A 20,818-nucleotide genomic window follows, 5' to 3' on the forward strand; every position below is an offset into this window, starting at 1 on the left:
CCTATTCTCCACCCTTCCCTTCTGAGCTGCAGAGCCAGGCTCAGTGCCAGAGACCTGGCCGCTGTGGCTTTCCCCTGGTAGGTTCCCCCCCCCACAACTGTATCCAAAACGGTATACTTATTATTGAGGGGAACGGCCACAGGGGATCCCTGCACTGTGCGCCTATTCCCTTTCCCTCCCCTGACGGTCACCCAGCTACCTTTATCTTGTGACTTAGGTGTCAGTACTTCCCTATAACTGCTCTCTATCATCCCCTCTGCCTCCCGCATGATCCGAAGTTCATCCAGCTCCAGCTCCAGTTCCCTAACGCAGTCTGTGAGGAGCTGGAGTTGGGTGCACTTCTCACAGGTGAAGTCAGCAGGGACAAAAGTGGTGACTCTTACCTCCCACATCCTGCAAGAGGAGCATGCAACTGCCCTAGCTTCCATCCCCTCTGCTCGACATTGACAACAGAGAATAAAAAAATATAAAGGAAAACCTTACCTTACCAAACCCTCCACACAAGAGTCCTTTTTTTTTGGTTGGAGGAGGAGGATGGGTGGAAACACTACACGTGTAGTGTTTCGGGTTTAGCCACTACGCGAATATATAAGTTCACTTACCCAGCAGTCCCCGTGTCCGCGTCCCCCGAATTGCCAGGTAAGTACTTGATAGTGAAACGTACCTTCCCGGCTGCCCCCTGGCTCGCACTATCACCGCTACTGCTGATCAAAGGTGTTGCTGCAATAAAAACAGAAAATGCTGGAAATGCTCAGTAGGTCTGGCAGCATCTGTGCAGAGAGAAACAGTTAACAGTTCAGGTCTGTTTCCTTAGCTCACATTAACTTTGTTCTCTCTCCACAGATGCTGCCAGACCTGCTGACTATTTCAAGCATTTTCTGTTTATGTTTCAGATTTCCAGCATCCGCAGTATTTTGCTTTTGTACGTGTGTTGCTATGTCTGGGACTGTTTGAGTGCAATGCTATTGCTTTATAAACAGCGTTGAAACAAACATTTATCTAGTTAACACACAGCACTAATACACAGCTGGATATAAACAGCAGCCTGCAGCAGAGGGCGCAGTGGAAGTTTATTCACCCAAATAATTCACCAGCACTATATTTACTGCTATCCACAATCACACCATGTTTCATCTTAACACATTTTATTCTTCATTGACATCAACTTCCTGCTTCCAATAAAAACTTCAATTTGGAACACAGCTTCCAAATCACCTTTATTCACAAACCCGAACACAAGCTGCAAATGCTGCAAACACACACCAGCCCAGACTTTTCCCTTTCTGTCAACACATTCCTGCATCACTGCCTCTCCACCAACAGTTGCTGCGAGAACCACACAATCATAGAATGGCTAAAGCACAGAAGGAGGCCATTCGGCCTGACGAACCCATGCTGGCTCTCTGCTAAAGCAACTCACCTCGTCTCACTCCCCAGTCAGTTCAATTTCGGTGGTGGGAAAACTTCTCAAAAGAATAATTCAGGACAAAATTAATAGTCCCATGGACAAATGTGGGTTAATTCAGGAAAGACAGCATGGATTTCTTAAGGGAAAGTCATGTTTAACTGTCCTGCTGGAGTTTTTTGATGAGGTAACAGAAAGGGTTGATGAGGGCAATGCTGTTGATGTCGTGTACATGGACTTTCAAAAGGTCTGGCAGCATCTGAATGGTCACTGACCTGAAACATTAACTCTGTTTCTCTCTCCACAGATGCTGCCAGACCTGCTGAGTATTTCCAGAACTTTTTGTTTATATTTCAGATGTCTAGCATCTGCAGTATTTTGCTTTTATTGACTTTCAAAAGAAGTTTGATACAATGCAAAACAACAGACTTGTGAGCAAAGTTATAACTCATGGAATAAAAGGGACAGTAGTAACATGGATATGGAATTGGCTGAGTGACAGGAAACAAAGAGTAGTGATCAATGGATGTTCTTCGGCGAGAGGAAGATTTGTAGTGGAGTTCCCCAGGAGTCAGTGTTGGGACCCTTGCCTTTCCTGATATACATTAATGACCTAGACCTTGGTGTACAGGGCAGAATTTCAAAGTTTATGGATGATACGAAAATTGGAAGCATTGTGAACTGTAAGGATGATAGTGTAGAACTTCAAAAGGACATAGACAAGTTGGTGGAATGGGAGGACAGATGACAGGTGAAGTTCAATGCAGAGAAATGTGAATTGATTCATTTCGGTAGGAAGAACATGGAGTGACAATATCGAATAAAGGGTACAATTCTAAAGGGGGTGCAGGAGCAGTGGGACTGGGGTTATATGTCATTGGTTGAGAGAGTGGTTAATGAAGCATACAGTATCCTCGGCTTTACTAATAGAGGCATAGAGTACAAGAACAAGGAGGTCATGTTGAACTTGTATGAGACACTAGACTCAGCTGAAGTACTGCATCCAGTTCTGGGTGCCACACTTTATGAAAGATGTGAAGGCATTGGAAAGATTATGGAAAAGATTCATGAGAATGGTTCCAGGGATGAGGAATTTCAGTTATGAAGATAGATTGGAGAAGTTAGGACTGTTTCCCTTGGAGAAAAGAAGGCTAAGAGGAGATTTCATAGTGATATTCAAAATGATGAGGGGTGTGGACAGAGTGGATAGGGAGAAACTGTTCCCACTTGTGAAAGGATCGAGAATGAGAGGGCACAGATTTAAAGTCATTGGTAAAAGAAGCAAAAGCGACATGAGGAAAAACTTTTTCACACAGCGAGTGGTTAAAGTATGAACTGCCTGAGAATGTGATGGAGGCAGGTTCAATTGAAGAATTCAAAGGGGAATTAGACTGTTATCTGAAAAGGAAGAATGTGCAGGATTATGGGGAGAAGACGGGGAAGTGACATGAGGTGAATTGCTCATTTGGAGAGTCAGTGCAGACACGATGGGCCAAATGGCCTCCTTCTGTGCAGTAACAATTCTGTGATTCTGTGATTCCAATATTCAAGTCATTTATATATATGGTGGTCCTGACACTGACCCTTGTGGACATCACTGTTCACCATCTTCCATTCTGAAAAACAACCAAATATCACAACTCGCTTTTCTTGATATTTCATCCATTTTTTAATCGAAGCAGATACTGACCCTCCTATTCCAGGAACCTCAGTTTTGTTACCCAGCCTTTTATGTGGTAGTCTGTCAAACGCTTTCTTAAAATCCATATAGACAACATCCATTGCTTTCCCTTCATCAACCTTTTCTGTTACTTCATCAAAAAAATTAGTTATGTTGGTGAAGAAGTGGAAAGGTGCTGAACCTCTCAGTTTTCGGTCTACCCAAACCAAGTTCAAGGCCTGAATAATGAACCGATTGCCTCATTAGTTCTGTGAATAATACAATGATTTAATAGACAAAGTTTTGAAACATTCCTGCCCATAAATCTTGATAACAGAGAGTGTGTGGATCTCCTGACTCAGAATGTTTAATGGATACAGTCCTCAGATCCGACAAGGAACCCCTGAACATCCACAGTAAAGACAGTGTGGATGAGGAAATGTAAGAGCCGGGAGCTGAAACTCAGGGACGGCCGAGCTCTCCTGTCATTGAGCTTGTGTGTCTGCTCTGCTCGCCGCACTTCCGGCTCTACTTTGTTTCCAATGAAAAGATGAAAAGGGCCGTTCGGTTTTCCTCTCACTGACAGCGTGTTTCATTCGGGTTAATATAACCCGGGACTTTTGCTACTGAAATGAATTCTGCAAGGTCCCAGCAAACACACCGGCACCCTCCTTTCTCCCCTCTTTCTATCGGATTGTTTTACCAGGAGGGGCTCAATAATAACAAACCCCCTGCAGGGAATGACCGCAAATTGAGCATCTAAATGGGGCAAGTGGGCAGCTTTCTGGGTTCTAGGTTCCCCCTACCCCGCACCTCCCTCCCTCCAGCCCAAGCCCCTCTTCACTTTCTTTGGGACTTTGATGAGGGTGAAATGGGGAAAGTTCCCATTGATGTTTGAATGCTGAATTGCTGCAAAGATCTGCGCACGCGTGACATAACCCCGCCCCCAGTGAGACGTCACAATGAGGAGTGGAGCGCATGCGCATCCTTCCCCAACCCAGTCTGTGAGGCCATTCACTCAATCAGGGGAAGATGCTTTAAATCAGCTGCTAATGGAGACTTCCCGGTCCCGGGGGAAGGGAACAAACAGCATCTGCTTCCAGCAGCCACTGCTTTGGGAGCGTGTCCGCAGATGTGCTCAGAGATTAGCATTGAGTGGTGGGAAGTTGAGGGGGAGTCGGGGAGTGTTTGTAACAGACACTGTGGAGCAGGAGCTGCTCCCGGAACATGGAGTGAGCCGGGGACACGGGGAAGGGAGAGTTCATTCTCGGACAGTGTCTGTACAGGCTCAGGGAGACACAATGGGAAGAAATCACTATTGAAAATCACTGACAATTTCACCACCCAAAGGAGAGGGAATTTTCCTGCTTTAGTTCCAGTCTCTCACTGTTTGTTGGATTGTGAACAGTGGGGGGAAAATAGCCGCAAAATAACGATGTGGACAGTTAGACAAAGAACATTTATTGCAGACACCAGGTGAGAAGTGTGAAAGGCATATTTTAAATAGTGGCTGCTTGTTTTCCGTTGAAATAGAAATGTGACTGTGCAAAGGTCACTGCTCTATCGGACAGTCCCAGTCATTGAGCAGTGCAGGGCTTGTGTTGTTTCTGAATGTCACAAACTTGTTGTAAATCCACTGCAAACACCTGGTAAACAGAAGCTGAATACTGCAGTACTGCAGTGGAGTCAGACACTGACACTGTTTGTGTTCCTGGTTTTCATTTTGTGATTGTTCATCATGATTATTATTGGGACGATTACATTGATCGCTTTTGTATCTTCTACCTCACCAGTTCTTTCATTCCTGCAGGAAAATACATGAAGGAACCTGAATGGATGTGGTGATTCCTCGACATACACTGATCCCAAAGTCGAGAGACACATTTTCAATCCAACAGTCAAACAACAGCAGGAGAGACAGAACTTGTTTCCATTTCACTCCAATTCAGTTCACCTGAAAGATGGATACATCAATCGCAGTCCAAAAACAAACCCACTATCAGATCTGAATAAACTCTGTCACCATGGTCACATTTTAAATATAAAATCTGAAATAGAACAGACAAAATTTACATGATTGAAAGGTACAGAATGAATGCAAAGAGGATTCAAAGGGGATTTGGACATGGTAAGTGAATGGGCAAGAACATGGCAGATGGAATATAATGTGAATAAGTGTGAAGTTCTCCACATTGGTCGAATAAACAGAAAGACAGAGTATTTCTTCAATGGTGAGAGGTTGGGAAGTGTTGATGTCCAAAGCGACCTGGGTGTCCTTGTTCATGAGACACTAAAAGCTAGTGTGCAGGTGCAGCAATCAATTAAGAAGGCAAATGGTATGTTGGCTTCATTGAAAAGGGATTTGAGTACATGTGTAAAGATGTATTGCTTCAATTATATAAAGTCTAGCTGAGACCGCACCTGGAGTATTCTGTGCAACTTTGGTTTCCTTATCTAAGGAAGGATAGACTTGTCACAGAGGGAGTGCAACAGAGATTCACCAGACTAATCCCCTGGGATGGTGGGATTGTTGAAAGATGAGAGACTGCAGAAACTGGGCCTAAATTCTTGAGAGTTTTGAAGAATGAGAGGTGATCTCATTGAAACAGACAAAATTCTTACAGGGTGTGACAGGGTAGATATGGAAAGGATGTTTCCTCTGTCTAGTGAGTCTAGAACAAGGGGACACAGTCTCAGAATAAGGGCAGGCCATTTGAGACTGAGATGAGCAGGAATTTCTTTACTCAGAGGGTGGGAAATCTGTGGAATTCTTTATCCCCGAGGGCTGTGGAGGCTCAATCATTGAACATATTCAAGATAGAAATCGATAGATTTCTAAATACTAACAAGATCAAGGGATATGGAGATAGCAGGGAAAAATGGCGTAGAGGTAGATGATCAGTCACGATCTGTTTGAATATTGGAGCAGGCTCGATGGGCTGAATGGCCTAATGCCCCTATTTCCTATGATCCTATGAATCCCAATAATGTACATCAGACGTTAGACCAAGTCATGTATTACATACCAGTTCAAAAATCCCACAGAGATTAAGACTGAAAGATACAGTATCAATTCCATTACTACAAAATGAAGGACTTGAAGCTTGCAGACCAGCCCATGTATAAGATTGAAAGTTATATTTTCATTCACAATCGTTTTCACAGAGCTAAATATTAAATACCAATCCACAACTTACACAGGACTACCAAATACAACTTACAACTGTAAAATACAGTTAATCCATATTTTAAATTAAACACAAGGCAAATAAATATTGATACATCAAGAGAGCGGGAAACAGTGAGAACAATGGAGCATAAAGAGCCCAGGAGAGGGAGCAAGAGTTCCCTCGGAGAGCAGGGAACAGCGAGAGCAGGCGTCAAAAAAGGCAAAGGTATACACAATTAATGGGAGAACACTGAACGGTGTAGAGGAAGTGAGGGACGTTGAAGTGAATGTCCACAGATCCCTGAAGGTCACAGTACAGGTCAATAAGGTGGTTCAGCAGGTATATGGAATCCTTTCCTTTATTAGCTGAGGTATAGAATATAAGGGTGATCTGGGTGTCCATGTCAATAAGTCACTGACAGCTCACATGCGGGTGCAGCAAGCAATTAGGAAGGCTAATAGTATGTTAGGCTTTATCACAAGAGGATTTGAGTACAGGAGTCGTGAATTCTTGCTTCAATTGTTAAGAACCTTGGTTAGACTGCACTTGGAGTACTGTGTGCAGTTTCAGTCCCCTTCCCTTAGGAAGGATATTATTGCCACAGAGGGAGTGCAACGAAGGTTCAACAGACTTGTTCCTGGGATGGTGGGACTGTCCTATGAAGAAAGATTGGGGAAACTGGGACTCTATTCTCTAGAGTTTTGAAGAATGAGAGGTGATAAGATGCAGCTAAGATGTTTTCCTTGGTTGGGGAGTCAAGAACCACGGGACGCAATTTCAAAATAAGGGGGAAGCCACTGAGGACAGAGATGAGGAGAAATGTTGTTACTCAGAGGGTTGTGAATCTTTGGAATTCTGTTACCCAGAGGGCTGTGGAAGCTCAGTCATTGAGTATGTTTAGAGCAGAGATTGACAGATTTCTAAATGCAAATGACATAAGGGAATATGAAGAAAGTGTGGGGAAAAGGGCATTGAAGTGGATGATCAGCCATGATCATATTGAATGGCGGGACAGACTTGATGGGCTGAATGGCCGACTCCTGCTCCTATGTTCCTAACTCCACATGATCGGTGAGGCACAGCCTCAGGCCGACTTGGTGGGCGGTGCAAACAGATATCACTGCTTCTGATCTTCACCAGAACAGAGAATGAGATGTCACATTGATCATCAAACAGACTGTGAGAGAATACACAGAATAAAACACATGGAGAGACACTGTGGAATAACAAATCGATTTGATTGGAATGTTGAATTTTGATTGGAATGATTAAAACAGCAGATTAAATTGGGATTCTCATCATTATATTGATCTGGGACAGAAAAGAGAAACTGATGGAAGAAAGAAGAAAAGAAAAAATGGAACAGTTCAGTTTTTTTCAGTTTTTTCACTCGCCCATCAAAGTTGGATTAAAAAAAGATGCAAATAACAGAGAATTTCACCAAAAAGGGAGATTAAATGCTTCTGAAACCTTGGATCGAAGGATGCCCCAACAGATCACCTGTTTAACTGTCTCCTCACTGGGGGATTTCAATCAATGAGCAATATTATTTTCTACTTTTCTTTTGTTAAATGAAACCACTACTGTCACTTGGAGTTAATATCCCTGTGTTCCAACTCCTGAATAATAAAATTGTGAGTTTCTTGATATTTTCAGGACAAAGTTCCTGCTGAAAGAACTAAGAACTCTTTTCTAATTTACACAATACTATATACACAGTCATCAAGCCTCCTAAACTAGCATCCTTGCTGCTGCTCTCTCTTCTCCCAAACCTCATCTCATGTGACTGTTACATCATCACTCTGACAGTGGGAGGGGTTGATCCCACTGTCTTCAGCATTAACCCATTACATCCTTATACTGCACTGTCTGTCCAAGAAAACGGGTGGAGGGAACTTGATTTATCGAAACAGTAACAGCTGCCAGTTGAAAATCAACTCAATCCCATCAGAAATGGTATTGTTCCTGACTGGCAAATATTCCAAACCTCAGATCAACCCTCCCTCTTGCGTCATGTCCCAGTCTCGGTTAAAAGCAATACATATCGACTCAAACACTCTGAAACATACAACGTGGTCACACTTTCCTTCAGTGAGATTAATGTCTAGCTGTTTTCCAGATTGAATGCAACTGTGAACAAATTTCTGTCAAAGGAGTTGCCTTTGGTGTATCAGCACTGAATTTCTGAAGGAGGAACAGCCATTCCAAATTCACATCCTTCACAAAGGCTGTATTTTTCTGTGACTGAAACTCAACATGTAATTTGAATTCTGAGTAGAAGTTCACAAGACACAGATGTAAACGTAGGTAAGGAAACTTCTAAAGCATGTTGCTACTGTGAATTAAGGCTCTGCTGGGAGTTGAATTCAAGATTTCTTGTTTGTTAGGTAATTGTTTTAACCAATTAAGCTACAGAGCCAGAGCACAGATGTGTGTGCAATTGAAATCAGAGGAGGGCACTATTTATTCTCATCCCATTTCTCCACAGGTCACAACATATTTTAACTTTTCCCACTTACTGAAACAGTCAATCATATACTCTATTTTTCCCAGTACTGAGAATGAATGTTTTGGAAGAAAATACATACATTCAATTGTTTCTGAAAGGTTACAGAACACAACATGTGAGTAATATTCCCCATGGCTTTCTCAGCACTGATGGATTGTGAAGCGGGAGACCGCCAGAAGTCCCACTGAGCCGCACAGACCCTGAGCTGAGAATGAAATGAGATAAAGTTCAATCTTTCACAGCGAGATGCTGCAGAGAGTTAAGATTCCCGAATCAAAGTGAGACTTTCTCATACTGTTGTTGAATTTCATGTCAAACACTCCTTGTACTCTCTGCTAATGAAGCCTAAAAAAAGGGAAAAACAGAATGGCACTCAAACTCACAACCCTGAGATTAAAAGTCTCATGTTCGACTGACTGAACTGTCACTTCTACTCAGTCTCTTATTGGATGGATGCAACTGTATGCTCCAATGCAGGGGCGGCTTTCAAATCCTCCCATGGATCCACATGTCAGTCTGAGTGACATGTTGTAGCCTCAAGCAAAGGAAATCTGCTCACTTTCAAAACTATCAGTGAGTTGAAGCTGATTACGATCAACATCATCAGAGGTCAGAACTACCTGGTGAACGAAAATACCCTGAAGATGGATCCACAATTATTCAAACATATCAAAAAAGTGTAAAACAAGAAAATCGATGAGTTAATCCAAACCAAACAACAGAAACACAGAAGAATCCATTCCATACCAGATACTAGTCGTGTTGTTTTGCATCCAGCTCTCAGTTACTGCTCCACCTTCATACACACTCTTGGTGATCTGTACATTTTCTTCATTTCAATTTTGTCGACAGGCTCTTTGAATCCAGTTCTCTGGTCGTCAAACAGGCTTCGTATGAAAGTCAATTCCGCTTTCTTTAAGGCTGCAACCAATCAATGACCTTCAACTAAAAACACAAATGAAAATGGGTTCGTCGGGCAGTTGAACCCGAGACCCCTCGCATGTTTGTCAATTGTACACCCAAAGCGAGAATCATGCCCCTAAACCAACAAGCCACTTACAGTATGTGTTTTTTTAGCTCCTGTGGAAAAGCTGTTCTTCCATGTTTTTTTCAGATCAAAGCAACATCCTGTAAATGCTGAAATCATAACAGAAAGTGTTGGAAATGTTCAGCAGCTCTGGCAGCATCTGTGGAGAGAGAAACACAGCTAACGTTTCAGGGTGTTCACCTTTTGTTTGAGGCATCCTTTCAGACTGCTTCTGTCCATCCAATCTCACTTTCTATTCTATCCACATTCGAACCATTCACTATGTAAATACATTTTTCATGAATTCCTCATTTCTTTTATGAATGAAAATTTCATATTTCGAACCCTTGCTTCAGACACCACCACAAGTGGAATCGTGTCTCCATCTACCCAATCAAACACCTTCACTATTTCCTCACATTGCAATGTTTCTTTAACCCTGACAGACTGTGGAGTTTCTGCTGCTTAATTGCCGTTCTTGTTTCCTGCCAGTAGATGTCACCTCACTCCAATACAGTGAAGTTTACAAATCTGAGAGAGACACAACAGGAAATAATTGTTCACATTATAGTGAATGTGTGGGATTTAGTAACACGAGGAGTGGAGACGAGTTATTATTGCATTTTGTCAAAACAAACATAACTTATAATGTTGTGTTAAATCCGTCACTCTGTTGTCTTGACTCTGCGAGTGACTTAGAGTCATCGAGTCATTGAGTCATTTGTGGTATAGAAGGAGGCCATTCGCCCCGTCGAGTCCTGGCCGGCTCTCCAGGGAGCGATCCAGTCAGTCCCACTCGTCTGCTCGATCCCCGTAGCCCTGTAAATTTATTTCCTTCAAGTGCCCATCCAAATTCCTTTTGTAATCATCGATTGTTTCCACTTCCTCCACCCTCATGGGCAGTGAGTTTCAGATCATCACCAATCACTGTGTAAAAAGGTTCTTCCGCACATTCCCCCCGCATCTCTTGTCCAAAACCTTCAATCTGTGTCCCCTAGTCCTTGTACCAATAGTTAATGGGAACAATTTTTCCTTGCCAACTTATCTAAAACTGTCATAGCCTTATACACCTCTATCAATTCTCCCCTCAATCTCCTTTGATACAGGCAGAACAACCCTAGCTTTTCCAGCCTAACCTTGAAACTATAATCCTCTATTCCTGGAACCATTCTGGTAAATCTCCTCTGCATCCTCTCAAAGATCCGCACATTCTTTCTAAAGTGTGGTGAGCAGAACTGAACGCAACACTCCAATTGGGGCCAAACCAGAGCTTTATGAGTTTCAGCATAATTCCCCTGCTTTTGTACTCAATGCTTCTATTTATAAAGCCCAAGATCCCATCTACTTTGCTCACCACTCTCGCAATATGTCCTGCCAACTTCAAAGATTGATGGACATGCACCCAAGTCCCTCTACTCCTGCACATTCTTCACAACTGTAGCATTGCGTATCTATTGCCTCTCCCTATTCCTTCTGCTAAAATACATCACCTCACATCAGTCACTATTAAATTCCATCTGCCACTCGTCTGCCCATTCTGCTAGCCGATCACTGTCCTGTTGCGAGCAGTTCATATCATCCTCACTGTTTGCCACTCATCCAGGTTTGATGTTATCGGCATATTTTGAGATTCTACTCTATATTTCAAGATCCAAGTCATTTATCTGTAGCAAAAAAAGCAGTGGTTCTAGCACTTACCCCTGGGGAGCACCACTGTCGACTATCCTCCAGTCTGACAAAGAACCATTTACTACGACTCACTGTTTTCTATCCATAAACCAATTTTCTATCAAATTGGACACTGATCCTCCTATTCCATGAACCTCAATTTTGTTAACCACCCTTTTATGTGATACCTTATCAAATACTTTCATAAAATCCATATAAACAACATCCACTGCATTCCCTTCATCAACCTGCTCTGTTAGTTCATCAAAAAATGCAGTTAGATTAGTCAAGCATGAAACTTCCATTTCTCAATTCATGCTCGCTCTCCTTAATTAACTCAAACCTCTCCAAGTGACTGTTGATTTTTTCCCTGTTTATTGTTTCTAAAACCTTACCCACCACTACTGTTAATCTAACTGGCCTGTAGTTACCCGGACTGTCCTTACACCCTTTCTTGAATAAGGGTGCCATATTTGCCACTGTTAAATCCTCTGGCCCCTCCCCTGTTTCCAGGGAAGATTATAGCAAGCCCTTCCGTTATCTGCATCAGCATTTCCTTTTGCAACCTGGGATGTAAGACATCCGGACCTGGTGATTTACATACCCTAAACATAGCCAGTCTTTTTAGTACCTCCCTCTCTCAATCTGTATCCTATCCATTGCCTCTACTCTCTCCGCTTCGACTGATAGTTTGTCAGATTCCACTTCCTTAGTGATCACTGATACAAAGTACTCATTAAGTATATTAACATTGCCCAGCACCTCTCAGCAAACACTATCGTCTTTGTCCTTAATAAGGTCCCACTCCACCTCTTACTACCCACTTATTACTTATATACCGCTCAAGGACTTTTGGGTTGCCTTTCATGTTGACTGCCAGTCTCTTCTCATTGAAATAGAGGATAAGCTAAATATAGAAGATATAAATATTTCACATCCTTGGGTGAGGTGGAACTTTTTATGCCGTGGGTGGTGGAAGCAGAGACAATCAATGATTTGAAAAGGAAATTGGATGGATACTTGAAGGAAAGAAACTTGCAGGAGGAAAGGGATCGAGCTGGTGAGTGGAACTGACTAGATTGCTCCGGGGAGAGCCAGCATGGACGTGATAGGCCAAACGACCACCTTCTATGCTGCAAAAGACTCTGTGTTGTTTCTCAAATCCAATCCACTGGTGCTTGTTAAATAATTTCAAAGTAAATTGTGCAACTGGAAAATCAGAACCAAAGCATGGGACGCATAAAGAATTGAAATTGCCTTTAGATCTTCAATCTAACACTCCCCCAACTGAGCTATTTCAGCCCCACATTGTTAATGTCTTTGTGTCCTTGTTTTGGAAGAAAATACATACATTCAATTGTTTCCGAAAGGTTACAGAACACAACATGTGAGTAATATTCCCCATTGCTTTCTCAGTACTGATGGATTGTGAAGTGGGAGACAGCCAGAAGTGCCACCGAGCTGCACTGACCCCGAGCTGAAAATGAAATGAGATAAAGTTCAATCATTCACAGCAGAGAGTTAAGAGTCCCGAATGAAAGTGAGACTTGCTCATACTGTTGTTGACTTTCATTTCAAACACTCCTTGTAATCTCTGCTAATGAAGCCTAAAAAAAGGGAAAAACTAAATAGCACTCAAACTCACAACCCTGAGATTAAACGTCCCATGATCGACAGACTGAACTGTCACTTCTACTCTACCTCTGTTTGGATGGATGCAACTGTATGCTCCAATGCAAGGGCAGCTTTCAAATCCTCCCATGGGTCCACATGTCAGACTGAGTTACATGTTATAGACTCAAGCAAAGGAAATCTGCTCAGTTCCAAAACTATCAGCGAATTGAAGCTGATTACGATCAACATCATCAGAGGTCAGAACTACCTGGTGAAAGAAGACACCCTGAAGAAGGATCCACAATTATTCAAAGGCATCGACAAAGTGAAAAACAAGAAAATCCAAGTCAAACAGAAACACAGAAGAATTCCAATCCAAGCCAAACAGAAACACAGAAGAATTCCATTCCAGACCAGAACACAGTACTGTTGCTTTTGGAGCTAGGTCTCAGTTAATGCTAGAACATGGCTCCCTGCCTGACCCTAACCCGAAGGGTCCCGATGACATGTGTCGGGTTTGGGTCGCTCCTCCGGGTTCAGCATTTGGGTTCAGCATTCGGGCTCGGGTCAGGCTGGGCTGGGTCAGACACACTCGAACACTCTAAATGCCTTGTGTTATAATTGTGTTGGTGAAACACCGGAAACCGCAGATCTTTTGAAGTGTACTTCCGACTCTGCTTGGTATTTCAACTTCCTGTGTACTATTCAATAAACAGTTTTTGTGTACATTGTAGCAGAACTCAGCCCCAGGGACATAATTATCCAGTTAGCCCTTTCTTGCCCTTTCCTGATTCTAGGGGTGTTGAAGGCCTTTGCCATTTTAATCTTAATGAAATATTTACAATGTAATCAGTTGCTGCACTGTTGTGTAATAAGATGTTTTTAATGAGTTCTATTTTTCATTGACACAAATTTAACCTTTTTATGTTTTGGTTTATTTTTTGGTTTTCCTTCGTGCTTTGTATTCTTGGTGACAAAATCATTTGAACAGCTTCAATCTGCATTAATAGCAACTTCAACCTTTTCTTTAATTGCACAGTTTGCAAATGAATTGACTGCATCCCGTTAGGGGTTGGCAAGACGTCTTGTGCCTGCCTCAAAACATATTGTATTGAATAAAGATTGTAAAGCAAAGGAGGCTTGTAATGCAAATTAAGAGATTTAAAGGGGAAAGACAATGAATTATGCTCTGAATTTGGAATATATTTAGTGTCAGACTTGATAAATCGCTGCTTTTAGTTTAATGTGGCCTCAGTGTTTATGGATAATTAATGAAATTAAGAGGCATGTTTTATATACAAAGCTCGGCATTAGTACTTAATAGTTGATATATAATTTTGAATATATTTTAATTTCTTTATTCATTTGACACTGCTAAATACGAAGCAGTCTTAAATAAGTTAATTTTTTTTTGTAAAATCTGACTTACCAGATTAAAATATTAAATCAAGGGAGACATTTGAAAGATTACTGAACCAGTAATCCAGAGGCCTGGACTCAAGATCCAGTGACAGCCAGGACGTCAAGGTGGGAAACACTCTGCACTAGTCTGCAGTGAGCGATTCCATCGAAGGTAGAGCACAATCTCTTTAATATAAGAATGTATATTTTATAATAATTAATCACTCAAGACCTTACTGGTCTCTGCATCTCAGCTGCTCTCTTTATAAACTTGCAGCAAGTATTTCAGCCTGTAAAGCAGGAGTCTAGGGAATGTATAATGATATTTTCTAGCCTTCGGGCAATATTTTAATCAATACAGTGTGGGACAACCTGTCTGGGCACAACTCCATGAGTTTCTCTTTAACTAGTGACCTAACAATCACTAACTTCTATGGTAACAATCTTCAGCTCATCACCTCCGGTACGTAGCTCGAATCTTAATGTACATTGAAACAACCTTTCAAGTCCAGTTACAGTTTTTGTTGCTTATCTGCACAAGTGAAAAAGTGAAAAAGGGAAGCAAGTTTAACTGAACATTCTGGTGGTCGGTTCGGGCACGGGAAAAAAATGAAAGGAATCGTACCAGGTGGGATGTGGCGCTGTCAAGTTTGGGTCAGGTTTCATTTGCAGACCTGAGCACGCCTTTAGTTACTGCTGCAACTTTATTTTCCTACTTGACGATTTGCATATTTTGTTCATTTCAATGTTGTCGACAAGCTCTTTGAACCCAGTTCCCCGGCCCTCAAGCAGGCTCAGTATGGAAATCGATTCAGCTTTCTGGAAGGCTGAAACCAATCGATGACTTTCAACTAAAAATAGCAACAGAGAAAGGGTCATTTAGGATTCGAACTCAGGAACTCTCACACGTTAATTATTTATCCACCCAAAGCAAGAATCATACCCCTAAACCAATGAGCCGCTGACGGTGAAGTTTATTTTCCCTCCTGTGGAATTTCACTGGCACCCACAGCCGATCATCCATTTTTTTCTGATCAAAGCAACATCCTGCAAAGCTGAAATAAAAACAGAAAGTGCAGGAAATGCTCAGCACCTCGGGCAGCATCTGTGGAGAGAGAAACAGAGTTAACATTTCAGGGTTTTCACCTTTTGTTTGAGCCATCTTTTCAGACTGCTTCTGTCCATCCAATCTCACTTTTTATTCTATCCACATTCAAAAGGTGGTGCAGTGGTGAGCACTGCAATCTCACAACTCCAATGACCCAGGTTTAGTTCTGAGTACTGCTTGTGTGGAGTTTGCAAGTGGTACTTTATAAAATAAACAACACCCACTGCATTCCATTCATCAACTTTCTCAGATAGTTTATCACAAAATGCAGTTAGATTTGTCAAGCATGAACTTCCACTTATAAATCCATGCCCACTCTCCTTAATTAACTCAAACCTCTCCAAATGACTTGATTTTTTTCCCTGACCTGTTGGTCTCGTGCTGACAGCAAGCTCACCATAGAGCATGTATTTGGCAATGTGACCGTCATTCATTTGACCCAGTCAACAGAGCCACCACTGACTCAAGAGGGCAAACATGCTGCGGATCCCTGCACGCTGGTGTACTTCCGCATTCGGCACTCTGTCCTGCCAGGAGATGCCCAATATCCATCTGAGGCAGTGGAGGTGGAAGCTGTTCAGCTGCTTTTCTTGGCTTGCATAAGTTGTTGATGCTTCTCTGCGATAAAGGAGGGTGCTGAGAACACAAGCCGAGTACACGTAGAGCTTTGTATTTATGGTCAGTTTGCTGTCGGTTTGCACTTGTATTCTCAACTTTGACATGACAGCTGCAGCATTGGAAATCCTGGTGCTGATTTCAGTATCTAGGGACAGATTGCTGGTGATTGTTGATCCAAGGTATGTGAAGCTGTTGACAACCTCCAAAGTGATGTTGTCGATGTTGATGGAAGGTGAAGTCTCGACATCCTGGCGCATAATTTTCATCTTCCTGAGGCTGATCGTCAGTCCAAACTCCTTGCAGGCCAGGGAAAACCGATATACAAGCTGCTGTAAGTGAACTTCATTATGGGATGTCAGCACAGCGTCATCAGCAAACAGCAACTCACAGACTAGGAATTTACCCACTTTGGTCTTGGCGCACAGTCTTGCCAAGTTGAACAGCTTGTCGTCAGCTCTGATGTGCAGGTGCACTCGCCCATCTGAGTACAGAAAGCGTACAATAGCAGCATGGAGAAGAATACGCCAATTATAAAGGATGTGATAAGTAGACAGTTAGAAAATAATGATTTGATTGGGCAGAGTCAACATAGATTTATGAAAAGAAAAACAGGTTTGAAAAAACTGTTGAGTTTTTTGAGGATGTTACCTGTGGAACAGATAAAGGAGAACCTGTGGATGTGTGGTATTTGCATTTTCCTTTGGTAAGGTCCCACACAGGAGGTCAGTAAACAAAGTTAGAGCATGTAGGATTGGGGATAATATACTGGTATGGATTGAGAATTGGTTAACAGACCGAAAACAGAGAGCAGGAATAACGGGTCCTTCTCAGGATGGCAGGCTGTTACTATTGGGGTACTGCAAGGATCAGTGTTGGAGCCACAGCTGTTAACAACCGAAATAAATGATTTGGATGTGGGGATTAAATGTAATATTTCCAAGTTTGCAGATGACACAAAGCTCGGTGAAGTGTGAGTTGTGAGGAGGATGTAGAGAGGCTTCCAGGGGACCTGGAGCAGCTCAGTGAATGGGCAAGAACATGGAATATAATGTGAATAAGTGTGAAGTTATCCACTTTGGTAGAATAAACAGAAAGACAGAGTATTTCTTAAATGGTAAGAGGTCGGGAAGTGTTGATGTCCAAAGGGACCTGGGTGTCCTTGTTCCTGAGACACTAAAAGCTCTTGTGCAGGTGCAGCAATCAATTAGGAAGGCAAATAGTATGTTGGCTTTCACACGAGGGGTCATGAGTACAGGAGTAAAGATGTCTTGTTGCAATTGTATAGAGCCTTGGTGAAACCGCGCTGGAGTATTGTGAATAGTTTGGTTTCCTCATCTCAGGAAGGATATACTTGCCATAGAGGGAGTGAAACAGAGGGTCACCAGACTAATCCCTGGGATGGTGGGATTGCCTCATGAGGAAACTGGGCCTGTATTCCTTAAACTTTCGAAGAATGAGAGGTGATCTCATTGAAACTGACAAAATTCTTACAGGGCGTGATAGTGTGGGTGTCGACAGGATGTTTGCCCTGGTTGGTGAGTCTAAGACCAGGGGACATAGACTCAGAATAAGGAGTAGGCCATTTAAAACTGAGATAGGGTTGAATTTCTACACTCAGACGGTGGTGAGTCATTGGAGTTCTGTACCCCAGAGAGCTGTGGCAGTTCAATCATTGAGCATGTTCAAGACAGAAATTGATAGAAATCTTGATACTCATGACATCAAGGGATATGGGGATAGCAGGGGAAAGGGGCATTGAGGTAGATAATCAGCCATGATCTAATTGAATGGTAGAGCAGGCTCAACGGGCTGAATGGCCTCCTCCGATGTTCCTCTGTTCCTAAGAGAGTTGGCACCAGCGCGCAGCCCTGCTTTACCCCACTGCTGATCTTGAAAGTGTCTGATGTTGCTCCATTGTAACTGATGGAACTGTGCATGTTCTCGTGGAAAGAAGAAATGACGCCCAAGTGTTCAGGAGGGCAGGCAATGTTCCATCGCAGTTTGAAGAATCCGTCTCTGCTAACAAGATCAAAGGCCTTGGTGATGTCTTTCATCACATGTATGCCTCTGTGGTGCAATGGATAGCGTGTTGGACTTTTAAATAATGATTTAAAAAAATATTCAAAGGTTGTGGGTTCAAATCCCACCAGAGTCAGATTTTGGACCAGAGACAGAGGAACACGACGGAACAGAGAGTTCAGAAATGCGTCAAAAGCACAGACTCTGAGACAGAGCAAGAGAGAGAGAAGCACAGCAAGAGTGACATCACAATGGAGAGTGAGAGCAGGGAAACAGAGAGCTGCTGGGGTGAGTTTGCAGGATTTGGTTCTTGCTTCGGTGCAGTGGAAGGAGCTGTTTGGTGAGGATCTGGTAAGCTGTGACATCACAGGCAGGCAGGTAGTTGATTGGTTTGGAAGAAGCTACCTGTTTGATGAGTATCTGGTAAGTGATTAAGATCCATTTTAGTCCTAACGTTTAAAATAGTAAACAAACTAGTAGTAAGCTTAATAAAATAGACAGTAAAATAAATAATTGAATCAAATATTTAAGTAGTTAATTGAAACACGTTAAGGATGACAGGACAGGTGATGTGTCACAGCTGCAGCATGTGGGAGTTCCTGGATGCCAGTGTGATCCAGGGCAAACACGGCTGCAGTAAGTGTTTGCGGCTCAAAGAGGGAGAAAAAAGGAATGTAGTGGTAGTAGGGGACAGTATAGTAAGGTGGATTGATTCTGTTCTCTGCAGCAAAGAGCAAGCATCCAGACGGCTGTGTTGCCTGCCGGTGTTAGGATTAAGGACATCTGCTCAGGGCTGGAGTGAAACATACAATGGGAGGGGGAGGATCCAGTCATCGTGGTCCATGTCGGTACCAACGACATAGGCAGGACAAGGATAGAGGTTCTGCAAAGTCAGTATGAGGAACTAGGCAGCAAATTAAGAAGCAGAACCTCAAAGGTAATCATCTCTGGATTATTACCTGAGCCATGTGCAAATTGGCAGAGGACAAATAAGATTAGAGAAATTTATGCACAGCTCAAAGACTGGTGTGGTAGTTGTGGGTTCTGGTTCGTGGGGCATTGGCACCAGTACTGGGGAAAGAGGTGGCTGTCCCGTTGGGACGGTCTGCACCTGAACCGTGCTGGGACCGGTGTTCTAGCGAACCACATAACTAGGGAAGTAGAGACAGTTTTAAACTGAATAGTGGGGGCAAGGAATCAAATTTGGGAAGATATGGTGAATCAAGGAGTAGAGACAAGGCAAGAGAGAACGGTATAAATATGGGAAATGATAAAGAGACTGTGACAGGAAGGGACAGAATGTACAAATCAAAGAGTAAATCAACAAATAAGGCGAGAGGTGACAAAAATAATAAAAGGACAAAACTAAATGCTCTGTATCTGAATGCATGGAGCATTCAAAACAAAACAAATGAACTGACAGCACAAATAGAATAAATAAGTACTATCTGATAGTCATTACAGAGACATGGCTGCAGGGCGACATAGATTGGGATGTGAATATTGGAGGTTACATGGCATTTTGGAAGGACAGGAAGCAAGGAAAAGGTGGCGGCGTAGCTCTGTTAATTAATGATGGTATTAGCGCAATAGAGAGGGATGACCTGAGTTCTGGAGATCACGATGTCGAAGCAGTTTGGGCAGAGATGAGAAATCATAAAGGCAAGAAGTCACTTGTGGGAGCGGTGTACAGGCCACCTAACATTAACCACACTGTCGGATGGGGTAGAAAGGAAGAAATAATGGCAGCTTTTCAGAAAGGTACAGTGATAATTATGGGGGGTTTTAATCGACATATAGACTGGAAAATTCAGATGGGCAGAGGTAGCCTAGATGAGGAGTACATAGAATGTTTTTGGGATAATTTCTTGGAACAATACATTCTGGAGCCAACCAGAGAGCAGGCTATACTAGACCTGGCATTGTGCAACGAGATAGGGTTAATTAATGATCTCATAGTTAAGGTGCCTCTAGGTAGTAGCAATCATAATATGATTGAATTTTACATTCAGTTTGAGGGAGAGAAGAGTGGGTCCCAGACTAGTATTTTAAACATAAATAAGGGCCTTTTGGCTAAGATCAAGTGTAGTATCTGTTCTTATCAGTGCTTATTTGGAAGAGAAGAAACCATGATCAGTGGCTTTTGATCCTGGGTAGGTTTTGAGTAAAATGGCTATAACCAATCTTTGCGCTTGAGGCCAGGGAGTGCGGAACACCGTTCGGGTGGTGGTGAAGGACAAGGAAGGAGATGCACTGGTCGATCGCACCTACTTCATCAAGAAAATTCTCATCGATTGCTGTGGATTTCAAGCTTCGGACATCTTCTGCCTGCAGGATTTCCCCAGCAGTGGGTATTTCGACGTGACGTTCAAGAATGTGGCGGGATGCATCAAGTTCCTGAAGGCATTCAAGGAGAAAGGGGACCGGGCGCCGTTGTCGATCCTCACAGTGGAGGCACTCTTCACAACGTGACCGGGTGGTGACGATTCACCTCTACAACCCCCATGTTCCGGTGGTGGATGTACTCACCTTTCTCGCCAGGTACGTCGAGGTGGCCGGCAGCAGCACTGATGTCAAGGACCCCTTTGGGATTTGGACCAGCAAGCGGCAGGTCAAGGT

The 20,818-nt window shown here is 42.8% G+C and overlaps 1 non-coding gene across 1 annotated transcript; it reads left to right on the forward strand.

Moving 5' to 3' along the window:
- Positions 1–18,243: 18,243 nt before the first annotated feature.
- trnak-uuu (transfer RNA lysine (anticodon UUU)) lies at positions 18,244–18,335 on the forward strand. The gene is given in 2 exon segments: positions 18,244–18,280; positions 18,300–18,335. It is a non-coding gene; the product is annotated as a tRNA-Lys (tRNA).
- Positions 18,336–20,818: the final 2,483 nt, after the last annotated feature.

The sequence above is a fragment of the Heterodontus francisci genome, unplaced genomic scaffold (assembly GCF_036365525.1).
Source record: "Heterodontus francisci isolate sHetFra1 unplaced genomic scaffold, sHetFra1.hap1 HAP1_SCAFFOLD_43, whole genome shotgun sequence".
Lineage (NCBI taxonomy): Eukaryota > Metazoa > Chordata > Chondrichthyes > Heterodontiformes > Heterodontidae > Heterodontus > Heterodontus francisci.